Source organism: Halichoerus grypus, chromosome 10 (genome assembly GCF_964656455.1).
Source record: "Halichoerus grypus chromosome 10, mHalGry1.hap1.1, whole genome shotgun sequence".
In the NCBI taxonomy this organism is placed as follows: domain Eukaryota; kingdom Metazoa; phylum Chordata; class Mammalia; order Carnivora; family Phocidae; genus Halichoerus; species Halichoerus grypus.
The window spans coordinates 56,732,110-56,748,988 of NC_135721.1; the positions used below are offsets into that span (position 1 = coordinate 56,732,110).

The following is a 16,879-nucleotide window of genomic DNA, read 5'->3' on the forward strand; positions in this document are numbered from 1 at the left end:
ATGGGAGAAGATATTTGCAAATGACACTACAGATAAAGGGCTGGTATCCAAGATCTATAAAGAACTTCTCAAACTCAACACCCATAAAACAAATGATCAAGTCAAAAAATGGGCAGAAGACATGAACAGACACTTCTCTGAAGAAGACATACAAATGGCTAACAGACACATGAAAACATGTTCATCATCGTTAGCCATCAGGGAAATTCAAATCAAAATCACATTGAGATACCACCTTACACCAGTTAGGATGGCAAAAATAGACAAGGCAAGAAACAACAAATGTTGGAGAGGTTGTGGAGAAAGGGGAACCCTCTTACACTGTTGGTGGGAATGCAAGTTGGTACAGCCACTTTGGAAAATAGTGTGGAGGTTCCTCAAAATGTTAAAAGTAGAGCTACCCTATGACCCAGCAATTGCACTACTGGGTATTTACCACAAAATTACTGATGTAGGGAAGAGAAGGGCCCTATGTACCCCAATGTTCATAGCAGCAATGTCCACAATAGCCAAACTGTGGAAAGAGCTGAGATGCCCTTCAACAGATGAATGGATAAAGAAGATGTGGTCCATATATACAATGGAATATTACTCAGCCATCAGAAAGGATGAATACCCAACTTTTACATCAACATGGTTGGGACTGGAGGAGATTTTGACAAATGAAATAAGTCAAGCAGAGAAAGTCAATTATCATATGGTTTCACTTGTTTGTGGAACATAAGGAATAACATGGAGGACATTAGGAGAAGGAAGGGAAAAATGAAGGGGGGGGGAATTGGAGGGGGAGATGAACCATGAGAGATTATGGACTCTGAGAAACAAACTGAGGGTTTTAGAGGTGGCTGGGGATGGTTTAGCCTGGTGATGGGTATTAAGGAGGGCATGTACTGCATGGAGCACTGGGTGTTATACAAAAACAATGAATCTTGGATCACTACACCAAAAGCTAATGATGTATTGTATGATGACTAACATAATAAAATAATAAATTAAATAAATAAATAAATAAATAAATAAAAAGGCATAGGATTCGGAGCCGAGTCTGAGGAGGAGGCTCCCATTCCCTGCGCGCCATCTGCCACCTTCCTGGACATGGGTGAGGGAGCGAGAGCATCGCCACTGTAGCCTCCAGAGAAGACAAGGGCATCTCGGCTTCCACTGCTGCCCTTGTCTTCACCTACAGCGGCTAGCCGCATGGGCAAGATGGCAGAGGAGTAGGAGACATAAATTTCATCTGGTCCCAGGAATTCAGCTAGATAGGGATCAAACCATTCTGAACATCTACGAACTCAACAGGAGATTGAAGCAAAGAATAGCAGCAACTCTATGAACAGAAAAGCGACCACTTTCTGCAAGGTAGGATGTATGGAGAAGTGAATCAGAGGCGATATTTGGGAAGATAGACCGTGGGGAAGGGAGCCTCCATCAGCCAGCTACCGGCAAGTGATAGAGCAGCGGAGCACAAAATCGTAACTTTTAGAAGTCTGCTCCGCTGAGGGACATCGCTCCATGGCTAAGTGCGGGGTGGAACCCACGCTAGGACAGAGTGGTCTCAGGACCCTCGGGGTTACAGAAAGACCAGGGGTGCATGAGTGCGGCAGAGCTCCCAGGTGTCAGAGCAGGAAAGCCGGTGCAAAGACAGAGCCAAGGAGTGGTCTCTCAGCTCGGGGTTGCCATAAACCGTGATCCGTGGCACAGTTGGGCCACTGCTCTTCCATCAGGGACCCAACAAGTGAGATCCAGGGAGACTCCCCTTTCTCCCCAGGAGGATCAGTGTGGGAGCCCACTGCAGGAATCTGCTGGGTTTGGAGACTCCAAATGGGGTCATGTGCCAGAAATAGAAACACTTGGTCACAGGGCAGGTGAGCACAGTGTGGCTGGAGACCAGGGAGACAAGAGTGATTGACTGCTTTTCTATGAGGGCTCACTGAGGAGGGGGGCCCTGAGTTCTGGGCTCCTCCAGGGCCAGAGATTGGGAGGCCGCCATTTTCATTCTCATCCTCCAAAGCTGTACGGAAAGCTTTCAGGGGACAAAAGCTACCAAGGGCAAACCTGAGCAGATTACTTACCCTGGCCCTTGGCAAGGGCAGTGCAGTTCCGCCTTGGGCAAAGACATTTGAGAATCACAACAGGCCCCTCCCCCAGAAGATCATCAAGAACAGCCCGCCAAGACCAAGTTTACGGATCATTGAGAACGGCAAAATCCCAGTGCTAGAGGAATACAGCACATAGAATTCATGGCTTTTTTCCCCATGATTGTTTAGTCTTTCAAAGTTAATTTTTTAAAATTTTCTTTATTTTTTTCTTTTTCTATTTTTTTAGTTGAATTTTTCTTCTTTCCTTTTTCAACCAACATCTTATCTCATCAATTCCCTTTTTAAAATCTTTTTTAATTTTCATTTTTACAGCCATATTCTCTCCCTTCATTGTATTTAACCTTATTTTTCGTATACATATAAGTTATTCTTTCTTTAAGATTTTGGGATATAGTTTCTTCTAACAGACCAAAATATACTCTAAATCTAGTGTATGACTTTGTCCTAGTCTCCCGCCTCATCACATTCTCTCTCTTTATTTTTTTAACTCTTTTTCATTCTTTTTTCAACCAACTTCTTATCAATTCCTTTTTTTAAATCTTTTTTAATTTTCATCTTTACAGTCATATTCCATCCCTTCATCGTATTTATCCTTATTTTTGTGTGTGTGTATATATATATATATATATATATATAAGCTTTTCTTTCTTTAAAATTTTGAGAGGCAATTTCTTCTAACAGACCAAAATGCACCCAAAATCTAGTGTGTGGCTCTGATCTATTCACCAGCCTGATCATATTCTTTTTTTTTCCCTCTCTTTTCCCCCCAGTTTTGGGTCTCTTCTGATTTTTTTAGTGTATATTTTTCTGGGGTCATTGTTACCCTTTTAGCTTTTTGTTCTCTCATTCATCTATTCCCCTCCGGACAAAATGACAAGACGGAAAAACTCACCTCAAAAAAAAAAAGAACAAGAAGCAGTACCAACTGCCAGGGATCTAATCAATACAGACATTAGTAAGATGTCAGAACTAGAGTTCAGAATGACGATTAAAAGATAGTAGCTGGGCTTGAAAAAAGCATGGAAGATACTAGAGAATCCCTTTCTGGAGAAATAAAAGAACTAAAATCTAACCAAGTTGAAATCAAAAAGGCTGTTAATGAGGTGCAATCAAAAGTTGATGCTCTAACTGCTAGGATAAATGAGGCAGAAGAGAGAATTAGTGATATAGAAGATCAAATGATGGAGAATAAAGAAACTGAGGAAAGAGAGAGAAACAACTACTGGATCACAAGGGGAGAATTCAAGAGATAAGTGATACCATAATGTGAAACAACATTAAAATAATTGGGATCCCAGAAGAAGAAAAAGAGAGAGAGGGGCAGAAGGTATATTGGAGCAAATTAAAGCAGAGAACTTCCCTAATTTGGGGAAGGAAACAGGCATCAAAATCCAGGAGGCACAGGGAACCCCCCTCAAAATCAATGAAAATAGGTCAACACCCCGACATCTAATAGTAAAGCATACAAGTCTCAGAGACAAAGAAAAAATCCTGAAAGCAGCTTGGGACAAGAGGTCTGTAACCTACAATGGTAGAAACATTAGAGTGGCAGCAGACCTCTCCACAAAGACCTGGCAGGCCAGAAAGGACTGGCATGATATATTCAGAGCACTAAATGAGAAAAATATGCAGCCAAGATACTATATCCAGCTAGGCTGTCATTGAAAATAGAAGGAGAGATAATGAGCTTCCAGGACAAACAAAAACTAAAAAAATTTGTGAACACCAAACCAGCCCGAAAAGAAATACTGAAAGGGGTCCTCTAAGCAAAGAAAGAGCCTAAAAGTAACAGACCAGAAAGGAACAGAGACAATATACAGTAACAGTCACCTTACAGGCAATACAATGGCACTAAATTCATATCTTTCAATAGTTACCCTGAATGTAAATGGGCTAAATCCCCCAATCAAAAGACACAGGGTATCAGAGTGGATAAAAAAACAAGACCCATTGATATGCTATCTGCAAGAGACTCATTTTAGACCCAAAGACACCTCCAGATTTAAAGTGAGGGGTTGAAGAAACATTTACCATGCTAATGGACATCAAAAGAAAGCTGGGGTGGCAATCCTTATATCAGACAAATTAAATTTTAAATCAAAGACTATAAGAGATGAGGAAGGACACTACATCATACTTAAAGGGTCTATCCAACAAGAAGATCTAACAATTCTAAATATCTATGCCCCTAAAATGGGAGCAGCCAATTATATAAGCTAATTAATAACAAAATCAAAGAAACACATTGAAAATAATACAATAATAGTAGGGGACTTTAACGCCGCACTCACTGCAATGGACAGATCATCTAAGTAGAACATCAACAAGGAAATGACACACTGGACCAGATGAACTTCCCATATATATTCAGAACATTCTATCCCAAAGGAACAGAATACACATTCTTCTCTAGTGCACATGGAACATTCTCCAGAATAGATCACATCCTGGATCAGAAATCAGGTCTCAACCAGTACCAAAAGATTGGGATCATTCCCTGCATATTTTCAGATCACAATGCTTTGAAACTAGAACTTGATCACAAGAGGAAAGTTGGAAAGTTCGAAAGAACTCAAATACATGGAGATTAAAGAGCATCCTACTAAAGAATGAATGGGTCAACCAGGAAATTAAAGAAGAATTAAAAAAATTCATGGAAACCAATGAAAATGAAAACACAACTGTTCAAAATCTTTGGGATGCAGCAAAGACAGTCCGAAAAGGAAAGTATATAGCAATACAAGCCTTTCTCAAGAAACAAGAAAGGTCTCAAATACACACCCTAACCCTATACCTAAAGGAGCTGGAGAAAGAACAGCAAATAAAGCCTAAACCCAGCAGGAGAAGAGAGATAATAGAGATCAGAGCAGAAATCAATGAAATAGAAACCAAAAGAACAGTAGAACAGATCAACGAAACTAGGAGCTGGTTCTTTGAAAGAATTAACAAGATTGATAAACCCCTGGCCAGACTTATCAAAAAGAAAAGAGAAAGGACCCAAATAAATAAAATCATGAATGGAAGAGGAGAGATCGCAACCAATACCGAAGAAATACAAACAATTATAAGAACACATATGAGCAACTATATGCCAGCAAATTAGATAATCTGGAAGAAATGGATGCATTCCTAGAGACGTATAAACTACCAAAACTGAATCAGGAAGAAATAGAAAACCTGAACAGACCCATAGCCAGTAAGGAAATTGAAGCAGTCGTCAAAAATCTCCCAACAAACAAGAGCCCAGGGCCAGATGGCTTCCCAGGGGAATTCTACCAAACATTTAAAGAAGAATTAATACTTATTCTTCTGAAACTGTTCCAAAAAATAGAAATGGAAGGAAAACTTCCAAACTCATTTTATGAGTCCAGCATACTGATACACACAGCATGAACGAATTTTGACATAATTAAGTTGAATGAAAAAAGCCAGACAGAAAGAATATATACTTTATAATTCCATTTATATAAAATTCTAGAGGACACAAACTAATCTATAGTAATAGGAAACAGATCAGTGCTTGCCTGGGGATGGGGTAGGGATAGGACAAAGGGACACAAGAAAAACTTTCAGGGGTGATCCGTATGTTCATTATCTTGATTGTGGTGATGATCTCACGGGTGTATTCATATGTTAAAACTTATCATATTGACACTTTAAACATATGCATTTTATTGTATGCCAATTATACCTCAGTAAAGCGTGTTTTTTTTTGTTTTTTGTTTTTTTTAAGTAACATTCCTACCTTGGAATACAGAAGTGAAGTGCAAAGAGTAACAGTTGTTATTAATCTCACTGTCAAAAAGTTAATATTTGGGCATATTTACTTCCAGCCCAATTTCTTTATAAATACACTTTTAAAAACATACCTGAAATAAAACTATCTGTGTTTTTTTAAATCCCCATGATGTGCAGGAATGAGAATCATTGCTTTTGCTGTTGGTTTCTCATGTCTCAGTGAACAGAAGATGCTAATCTTTTGGGTTGACTGGGACCTACTTTGGCAGAAGTGCCTGCCCTGTGCTCAGCCTCCATTCATTCTTTACAAAAGTATTTTGTAATGATTCCCTACAACATAGTATGCACTGTGCCAGGTGCCGAGATACTTCCTGCTCTAAACAAGGACAACTTTTTGGCTTCCTGGAGCAAAGAATGGTTGGAGGTGCTCTTCCCACCCATAGTAGTTCTACTCAAATGTCTGCTAGGAAACCTGGCCCTGATATAACTGAGAGATTCATGACTCTTCAGGTCCCTCATTCCTGGTGAAGTTTTCTTTTACGGAAAGCACAAACATGACCACATCCTTCCTACCACCAAGGAATTACTGTTGTGAGGGTTTTTTATGCAGATGTATAAACACATGTGCTCCTGAATTGAGCTGAAAGTGTTAACCAGGTGGTACACTGGTACTACTAGCATCACATGCCTTAGTTTTTGGCTCCTGGTAGGAGACTTGATCTAGCTTCTCAAATAATCCTGGAATTTCCTAAAGGGCTTGAATCCACATCTTTAGGACAGTGTTACATGGGAACCTAAGACATATCATGTGGCCAAATGAATGGCCTAGTGCATTTAGCTGGAGGAGAAACAGGAAACCTGCCCAATCCTTTCACCAAGCCCTTCAAGGCCCTGATTGAGCTTGCATCCCATAGCCTTACAACTGGGAGAGACTCTCTGCCCCATCTTGGACAGGACACTCATTTGGCAAGTGTGGAGAAGTAGCCAGCTCCTTCACAAGCTGTGTCCTGCTGCTTCTTTCTCCAGCCCCTATACTTGCAACCACTGAAGCTCTTCCCACCTAAAAAAAAAAAAAAAAAAAAAAAAAAAAACATTTACACACCTTTCCCAACTCCAGGTTTCAGCTAAAATGTTGTTTCCTCAGGGAAGCCTTCCCCATCCTTCCAGACTAGGTTAGATTACCCCCATTAAATACTGCCATGGCCTACTAACCTATTCCTTTTTAGCCTTTATAATAATCAGTATTTATATAGTCCTATTTTAAATATCTACCTCTAGACTGTAAGATTCTTGGGGACAGGGACTATATCTGTCTTGGTTACCATAATATTCTCCTTGTCTAACAAATGCCCAACACTTAGTTCTTCCCACACATATTTGTAGAATGGATGAGCTGCCCTAGTCTAGTCCAGGACTCCTCCTTTCCAGCTAAACAGCTCTTTCCATTTTCAACTTTTTACTCACCATGTCCCCGACCCTACCCCACCCAAATATGAGCCCCAGGAGAATCTGGGCTGGGAGAGGAATCTGAATTACACATATAACACTGGAATCAGAAAAACCATGCCCTTTTGGTGATTCAGCCTTTGTTTCTGACCTAAGCTCTTCACTTAAGATGGATTTTCTCTCCAAGAGAACTCTTGGTCTTTGCCTTAAATACCTAAGTCCCTTCCCAGCACACATTCTCCATCAATAGAGTCAGGGTTGTGAAGAGGCAATTCCGGGAGGCTGTTAGTGTAGTGTTTGTGGCTTTTTTCCCCTTTCCAACCCATTTATAAACTTTGAATCCATACTTGGCCTTTTTTAACCACTTACCACATCTTCTGATCGTCTGGTTATTGATAATTCAAAATCACTTAAATCTGAAAACCTTAAATATTCTTCAAAACTCAGTTGACATTTTGGTCTTCTAGGGTCACCCAGGCAGCTTTCTCAGAGGCTATAAGGTCTGTGTGGAGATATAACTGTTGCTCCTCTGGAGGGCAGACCATACCACATGCTCCGAATCAGAGGTCAGGAAGGATCATATACTGGTCCCTGCCTGGCCAGCAAACCCTATTATCAAATTACTATTTTTATACTTTTTGGAGGAAAATAATTCTCATGTTATTTCTCCATTACAGAGTAGATAGGATTAATACTTATTACATGGAGCCAAAGATTAAATAATTCTCAGATTGACTGCCTAGTGGATATGGGATTTCTGTTTGGAATGACAAAACATTTTGGAACTAGATAGAGGTGATGGTTGCACAGCATTGTGGGTGTACATAAATGTCACTGAATTGTATACTTTAAAATGTTTAATTTTATGTTATGTGAATTTTACTTCAATTAAAAAATTATCACTAATTCTCAAGGAACATAGAATTTCTCTCACAAGAGTCTAGGAATTTCAGTTGGTCATTGCTGAAGTCATAAAATTCCTCAGAGGTGTGGCCATCTGTCTTCCTTCCCCCAACCCTGTATCATTTGAAGCCAGCTGGATTTAACCTACTACTTAAAGATTCCATTTTAGAAAACAACTTCTAGCAGCAAATTGTTGGCACAGAGGAATAGCCATAATGGAGGACAACAAAAATAACTCCTGACTAATTTCTGAATATATCCTTTATAAGGATATTTTACTATGTAACTTCATTAGTTAAAATACTTTCTTGTTGCAACGACGTGGATGGAACTGGAGGGTATTATGCTGAGCGAAATAAGTCAATCAGAGAAAGACATGTATCATATGACCTCACTGATATGAGGAATTCTTAATCTCAGGAAACAAACTGAGGGTTGCTGGAGTGGTGGGGGCTGGGAGGGATGGGGTGGCTGGGTGATAGACATTGGGGAGGGTATGTGCTATGGTGAGCGCTGTGAATTGTGTAAGACTGTTGAATCACAGACCTGTACCTTTGAAACAAATAATACATTATATGTTAAAAAAAAAAAAGAAGAAGAAGATAGCAGGAGGAGAAGAATGAAGGGGCGGAAATCAGAGGGGGAGATGAACCATGAGAGACTATGGACTCTGAAAAACAAACTGAGGGTTCTAGAGGGGAGGGGGTGGGGGGATGGGTTAACCTGGTGATGGGTATTAAGGAGGGCACCTTCTGCATGGTGCACTGGGTGTTATACGCAAACAATGAATCATGGAACACTACATCAAAAACTAATGATGTAATGTATGGTGATTAACATAATAATAATAAAAAAATACTTTCTTGTTGTTACATCTTAGAATATATGAGGTGGATATGAAATTTTAGTCATATTAACAATGTATTTTAGATGAATTCACAAGCTATGCTATTCTCACTGCAAATGAATTCATTTATTCAGTGAACAACAAATATTTTTTGAGTATCTTTTATGTGTCAGTCAGGTTATTAGGTGCTAGGAATACCAAGATGAGTAAGACATAACCCCTACTCAAAAATTTGTGATCTAATAATCACATTAGTTATACAGATGATCATGTTTCAAATATAGAAATCTAGATCAGAAGATGAGGTGAGCTTCAAGGTATCAAGAGCCTGTTTGTCAAGGTCACTGCTATATCCCCCATACATAATAGGTCTGGCATATTGAAGGAACCCAACAGATACTTTTTGATACATGGATGAAGCTTTCCACAATTGTATGCTATTTTCACTGTTTTATGTAGTTCTTATGTAAACCAGCATTGAGTCAAACCAGAAATGCGCAATTTATTGGCTTTAATCTAAAAAGGGTAATGAATGCATTCTTTCTTATCCTCCCCAGTGTGCAAATATCATTTTCATGTCAATCTTCAGATTGTCTGCTATTAATTCATTTATTCTGCTCACAGTAGTGGGCCAATAACCACAGAAAACACCTTTGGAAAAAGGCATCCCTCCTCCTCTCCAGCCTCCTTACTCCCCTCAGTTTCCACTCCCTTGTTTTCTCCAAAGATTCTGATTTCTACATCAGCCTTTACTCTCTCCCCAGATACTTGGGCTTAGTGGCTTGGTTTGGAGCTGATTGCCTCGATTTGGTCCATGATGCCACCACTCAAGGCAACTTCCAGTATCTTAATTCTGCCCTGAATCTTGGCCGCAAAGAAGTGGCAGTCTTGCAATGGTCCTGAAGAACCAGGCCAAGACTTCTACTAATATCCCTATTTGCATGTATTTTTTTAAAAGTTAGTATTATTGCTCAGGAATAATTAGCAACTAGGGCCCAGCCTAAAACAAGATGGATTAATACCATGTTATACTACAGCTACCAAGTCACCTTTTCCAAAATTCCTAAAGCAGGCCAAACCAACTGATTTATCCCTGATCATTATCTCACCTATCCGATCCTACCCTTGGGTTGTGTTAGAAAGATACCACAAAGAGAATAGCAGGCTTGTAGTTCATCCTCTTCTGGGGAGAAGGGGAAGCCTCCACCTCCCACTCCAAGTCCAGTGGGCAAGGGAGGAACAAGAGAGCCCACTAGGAAGCCCAGCAGTATACCACTGAGGGACTATGTGGTGGCTGTGCAGGAGGTCAGCTGGGGAGCTGGGGTCAATCTGCCACTTCAGGCATTCTGGCAGTGGGCAAGCCTTGCCTTGGAACAACTCAAGGAAGGCAGGATTGGGGTGAGTGTCACACATTTTCAGAACCACAGCGTTATCCAGAAAGAAGCAAATACTTACCAAGAGAGAAAGGGATCTTTGTTCTGGTCACTTGACTGTCCTGCCCAACACTGCAAATTCCAGCTTTGGAAAAGGGAGGGAGAGACATTTCAGAATCAGGCTCTCTAATAATCAGGGCCCCAGGTCAGTTGTGCCCTGGAAGGAGAGGAAATGAGATTCCAATTGAGAATGAGATTCAAGTCTTTAAACGACAGAATTTTCATAACCAAAATGAGTAGTTATGGAATCTGAAAGTTAGGAAATTAACTTTCCTAGGAGTTCTAGAAGTTGTTAGAGGCAGGATGGGGAGATTTCACAGAGCTCTGTAGAAAGCAAAGATTGGAGAAAAATAAATCTTCTTCATGTCTAAATACTCTGAGTTGAGTCATAATCAAGCCCTCCCAGAACAGAGTTGTGTCCAGTGATATGTAATAGTGGATATCAGCTTTAAATCTGTCTGGCATATTAAGCTCTCAACCAGGACCACCTTCATGGTTGCAGCCTCATGGGGACTCCATGCTTATGGTATAACGTTCTGTGGTCACCATCTTGAAGTTCTTAATACTTTCATATTCAAGTTTGTGTTTTGTAAATGAAGTCTGATGGGGCAGTGAAGCCTGGAGCCTTAGTTCATGTATAGTCCTACCTCCCACCACATTCCCAGATAGATTCTCCACTACCCACCATCCTATTCCCTGATTTCCAGACCCCTATCCAGGCTCCCCTTCACTGCTCCCACCCAATAGTGGCTGCTGCAGGGCCCTGTAGGGCCCTGGGTGCAGGTATAGGAAGATTTGGGTCAGATGGAAATGGAGAGTGCCATCCCCATCCTGAGCTAAAAGTGCCACAGTGTGTTGGTTGGGGAGCCTCTAGCTTACCCCCGATCCAGGAAGTCAGTGTATCTGGGAGTCTCTTGTCCACTATGGATTGTTGCCAGGAGGCTGGTGGGAAGGGAGACCTCCTTATCCCTGACCAGGGAGCAGAGCATTAGTCTAGTGGCTAGTGGCTGGGTGGCATGGGTGGGTAGAATAACTCAGCAGTTAGTGAGCCACGTGGGGTTAGTTTCTGAGTGTGTGTTTGTGTGTGTGTGTGTGTGTGTGTGTATATATATATATATATATATATATATACTAACCTTTTCCTCTGTGTGCTGAACTCGGCACAAAACAGCCCACACTACACTACCCCCAACTCCTACTACACATATAACCAGTTACATTTCATACCCATCCTGTTGCAACTAAATGGTGTATAGGCCCCCTGCAAGAGACTGTGGGGTGAGCATAGTGTAGTGGTAAGTACACTAGAAAATGTTCTTAGATATATATGGTCTTAGGCAGGTCACTTGACTTCTCTGAATTTTCCCATCTGTGAAATTCTAATACAGGGCCAACAAACAAAACCTTTATGTACAGTATAAACGTTTGCTAAGTGCTTTCGCATAATTCTCCCTCCTTTGATCCACACAAAACCTTAGAGAGGTGGTTATCAGTATTCCTTTTTTAAACGAGGAAATGAGGACTCAGAGATTAAATGACTTACCTAAGAGTAATTTCCCAGCTAATGACAGAGTCAAGATTCCCAACTTTAGTTTCCTGTGTGTCGCAGCTGCTCCTTGTTTCAGGGATGAAATTCTTAAATTCTACAGAAAATATATAAGGTATATTTGTATTATTTTTATCATAAACCAAGATGTCACAGAGTAATGGTAATCAGTGACAAGAATTTTGCCATATGATTTATGTAATTCTCCATTATTAAAGAATGACAGAAGTGGGGCTACATCCTCCTTAAATTTTTATAGTAACAAGGCAGCTTGCAACAATTCACAGATGTAGCATTTTTACACAGTGCTCCTTTATCATTCCAACCAAGTATAGTCAAGCATGCTTACTTAAAAAAAAAAAGTGTGTATATACTATCCTCAGTGGAAATATGGGCAGAACTAGTTCTGAGTTGTTAAATGTTACGACAAATCATTAACATTATGAATTCCAGTTCACTGATGCAAAAGATGACTCAAAGCCAAAACAGAATGTTTGGGACAAAGCAAGAAGAAAAATTTCCCCCAGCTGAGGTTCATGTTACAACTAAGAGATTATCTCTTCCTCATTAAGCAAAACTGGTTGAAATCACCTTTTGACTGAATACTTAATCTGTCTGAGGTTTTACTGTTTTTACAGGAAATGCAATGAGAATTATTTGGTCTGTGACCTAAATCAGTGCATAGAAAACCCTTCTCCAAGGGAGATTCTCAAAGAAGGGGTAGGATATTTTGCGTTTAAGTTATTAGTTTTCTAGGTAATGAGTATGCAGACAAATTCTATTTTCCCTATTGTGTATGTGTCTTGGGATTCACTAATGGACATTAGTAATTTCTTGCACTATTTTAAAAATGTCAGTTACTTAACTGGGTATTTACCCCAAAGATACAAATGTAGGGATCCAAAGGGATACTTGCACACCATTGTTTATAGCAGCAATGTCCACAATAGCCAAACTGTGGAAAGAGCCAAGATGTCCATCGACAGATGAATGGATAAAGAAGATGTGGTATATATATACAATGGAATATTATGCAGCCATCAAAAGGAATGAGATCTTGCCATTTGCAATGACATGGATGGAACTGGAGGGTATTATGCTGAGCGAGATAAGTCAATCAGAGAAAGACATGTATCATATGACCTCACTGATATGAGGAATTCTTAATCTCAGGAAACAAACTGAGGGTTGCTGGAGTGGTGTCGGGTGGGAGGGATGGGGTGGCTGGGTGATAGACATTGGGGAGGGTATGTGCTATGGTGAGCACTGTGAATTGTGCAAGACTGTTGAATCACAGATCTGTACCTCTGAAACAAATAATACATTATATGTTAAAAAAAAAAAAAGAAGGAGAAGATAGCAGGAGGGGAAGAATGAAGGGGGGAAATCGGAGGGGGAGATGAACCATGAGAGACTATGGACTCTGAAAAACAAACTGAGGGTTCTAGAGGGGAGGGGGTGGGAGAATGGGTTAGCCTGGTGATGGGATTAAAGAGGGCACGTTCTGCATGGAGCACTGGGTGTTATACACAAACAATGAATCATGAAATGCTACATCAAAAACTAATGATGTGGGGCGCCTGGGTGGCTCAGTCGTTAAGCGTCTGCCTTCGGCTCAGGTCATGATCCCAGCGTCCTGGGATCGAGCCCCACATCGGGCTCTCTGCTCCGCGGGAAGCCTGCTTCTTCCTCTCCCATTCCCCCTGCTTGTGTTCCCTCTCTCGCTGTGTCTCTCTCTGTCAAATAAATAAATAAATTCTTAAAAAAAAAAAAAAAAAAAAAAAAAAAAAACTAATGATGTAATGTATGGTGATTAACATAACAATAAAAAATTTTTAAAAAATAAAGCAAAAAAAAAAGTCAGTTGCTTAAAATAAATTGAAAACATTTGTTAAAGCCAAGATTAGGATGTTGGCTTTTCAAACAACCTATTGGAATTTCAGAGGTTTTGCCTGTGAGATATTGTTGGCAAGAACAATTTCATGAAATGAGAAAAAAAAAATTTAAACATGTTGAAATGAATACACATAGTTGGACACTTGCTAAGATCAACTTTCATTGTTTTTTATTTTAGTTACTTATCTCTTAAATATTTTCTCTTCCTGATTCATTTTCCCAATTGTAGCAGAAACTGCCAGATGTGCATCTAAATACTGTCCTGCCCACTTCTTCCACTATAAAAAAAGATACATGTCTGGCCAGCTATACAACATGTTCTTGCTCCTTCTGCTCTTAGATAAGGTCATGTGAGTAAGTTCACTTGAATGAAATTTGAGTAGTCTTGGCTGTAAAAACCTCCCACACATGCTTCTGTAGGATGGTAACCTGCCTCCAAGATGGCATCCAATGATTGTTGACTCCTGGTATTTATGTCCCTGTGTAATCCCCTCCTTCACTGACTATAGCTGACCTATATAACTAATATGATGTTGCAGAAATGATAGAATGTATAGGTCATAAAAGATATTGCAACTTTCATCTTGCCCCCCTTTTTTTAAGTGATCTCTACACCCAATGTGGGGTTTGAACTCACGACCCTGAGATCAAGAGCTGCAGTTCAACTGACTGAGCCAACTGGGCACTCTTTATCTTGCCCTTTTATTTATTTATTTATTTTAAATTTTATTATGTTATGTTAGTCACCATACAATACATCATTAGTTTTTGATGTGGTGATCCGTGATCCATTGTTTTCGTATAACACCCAGTGCTCCATGCAGTACGTGCCCTCCTTAATACCCATCACTGGGCTAACCAATCCCCCCTCCCCACTCCCCTCTAAAACCCTGTTTGTTTCTCAGAGTCTGTAGTCTCTCATGGTTCATCTCTCCCTCCGATTTCCCTCCCTTCATTTTTCCCTTCCTTCTCCCAATGTCCTCCATGCTACTCCTCATGTTCCACAAATAAGTGAAACCATATGATAATTTACTTTCTCTGCTTGACTTATTTCACTTAGCATAATCTCCTCCAGTCCCATCCATGTTGATGTAAAAGTTGGGTATTCATCTTCTCTGATGGCTGAGTAACATTCCATTGTATATATGGACCATATCTTCTTTATCCATTCATCTGTTGAAGGGCATCTCGGCTCTTTCCACAGTTTGGCTATTGCAGACATTGCTGCTATGAACATTGGGGTGCATACGGCCCTTCTTTTCACTACATCTGTGTCTTTGTGGTAAATACCCAGGAGTGCAATTGCTGGGTCATAGGGTAGCTCTATTTTTAAATTTTTGAGGGACCTCCACACTGTTTTCCAAAGTGGCTGTACCAACTTGCATTCCCACCAACAGTGTAAGAGGGTTCCCCTTTCTCCACAACCTCTCCAACATTTGTTGTTTCTTTCCCTGTCCATTTTTGCCATTCTAACTGGTGTAAGGTGGTATCTCAGTGTGGTTTTGATTTGAATTTCCCTGATGGCTAATGATGATGAACATTTTTTCATGTGTCTGTTAGCCATTTGTATGTCTTCTTCAGAAAAGTGTCTGTTCATGTCTTCTGCCCATTTTTTGACCTGGTTATTTGTGTTTTGGGTGTTGAGTTTGAGAAGTTCTTTATAGATCTTGGACACCAGCCCTTTATCTGTAGGGTCATTTGCAAATATCTTCTCCCATTCTGTGGGTTGCCTCTTTGTTTTGTTGACTGTTTCCTTTGCTGTGCAGAAGCTTTTTATCTTCATTAAGTCCCAAAAGTTCATTTTTGCTCCTGTTTCACTAGCCTTTGGAGATGTCTCTTGAAAGAAGTTGCTGTGGCTGAAGTCAAAGAAGTTATTGCCTATGTTCTCCTCTAGGATTTTGATGGATTCCTGTCTCACATTGAGGTCTTTCATCCACTTTGAGTTTATCTTTGTGTAGGTGTTAGAGAATGGTCGAGTTTCATTCTTCTGCATGTGGCTGTCCAATTTTCCCAGCACCATTTATTGAAGAGACTGTCTTTTTTCCATTGCATGTTTTTTCCTGCTTTGTCGAAGATTATTTGACCATAGAGTTGAGGGCCCATATCTGGGCTCTCTATTCTGTTCCATTGGTCCATATATCTGTTTTTGTGCCAGTACCATGCTGTCTTGGTGATCACTGCTTTGTGATATAGCTTGAAATCAGGCAATGTGATGCCCCAGCTTTGTTTTTCTTTTTCAACATTTCCTTGGCAATTCAGGGTCTTTTGTGATTCCATACAAATTTTAGGATTGTTTGTTCCAGCACTTTGAAAAATGTCATTGGAACTTTGATTGGGATGGCATTGAAGGTATAGATTGCTCTGGGTAGCATAGGCATTTTAACAATGTTTATTCTTCCGATCCATGAGCATGGAATGTTTTTCCATCTTTTTGTGTCTTCTTCAATTTCTTTCATGAGTGTTCGTAATTCCTAGAGTATAGATCCTTTACCTCTTTGGTTAGGTTTATTCCGAGGTATCTTATGGTTTTTGGTGCTATTGTAAATGGAATCGTTTCTCTAATTTCTCTTTCTACAGTTGCGTTGTTAGTGTATAAGAAAGCAACTGATTTCTGTGCATTGATTTTGTATCCTGCCACATCACTGAATTGCTGGATGAGTTCTAGTAATTTGGGGGTGGAGTCTTTTGGGTTTTCCACATAAAGTATCATGTCGTCTGTGAAAAGAGAGTTTGACTTCTTCTTTGCCAATCTGAATACCTTTTATTTCTTTTTGTTGTCTGATTGTTGTTGCTAGGACTTCTAGTACTATGGTGAACAATAGTGGTGAGAGTGGGCATCCTTGATGTGTTCCTGATCTCAAGGGAAAGGCTCTCAGCTTTTCCCCATTGAGGATGATATTCGCTGTGGGTTTTTCATAGATGGATTTTATGAACTGGAGGAATGTTCCCTCTATCCCTGTACTCTGAAGAG

General features: G+C 40.1%; 1 pseudogene across 1 annotated transcript in view; it reads left to right on the forward strand.

The window, feature by feature from the left end:
• Positions 1-16,879, forward strand: part of LOC118527338 (nucleoplasmin-2 pseudogene) — a 128,663-nt pseudogene that overhangs the window by 79,912 nt on the left and 31,872 nt on the right. The window lies entirely within an intron of this gene.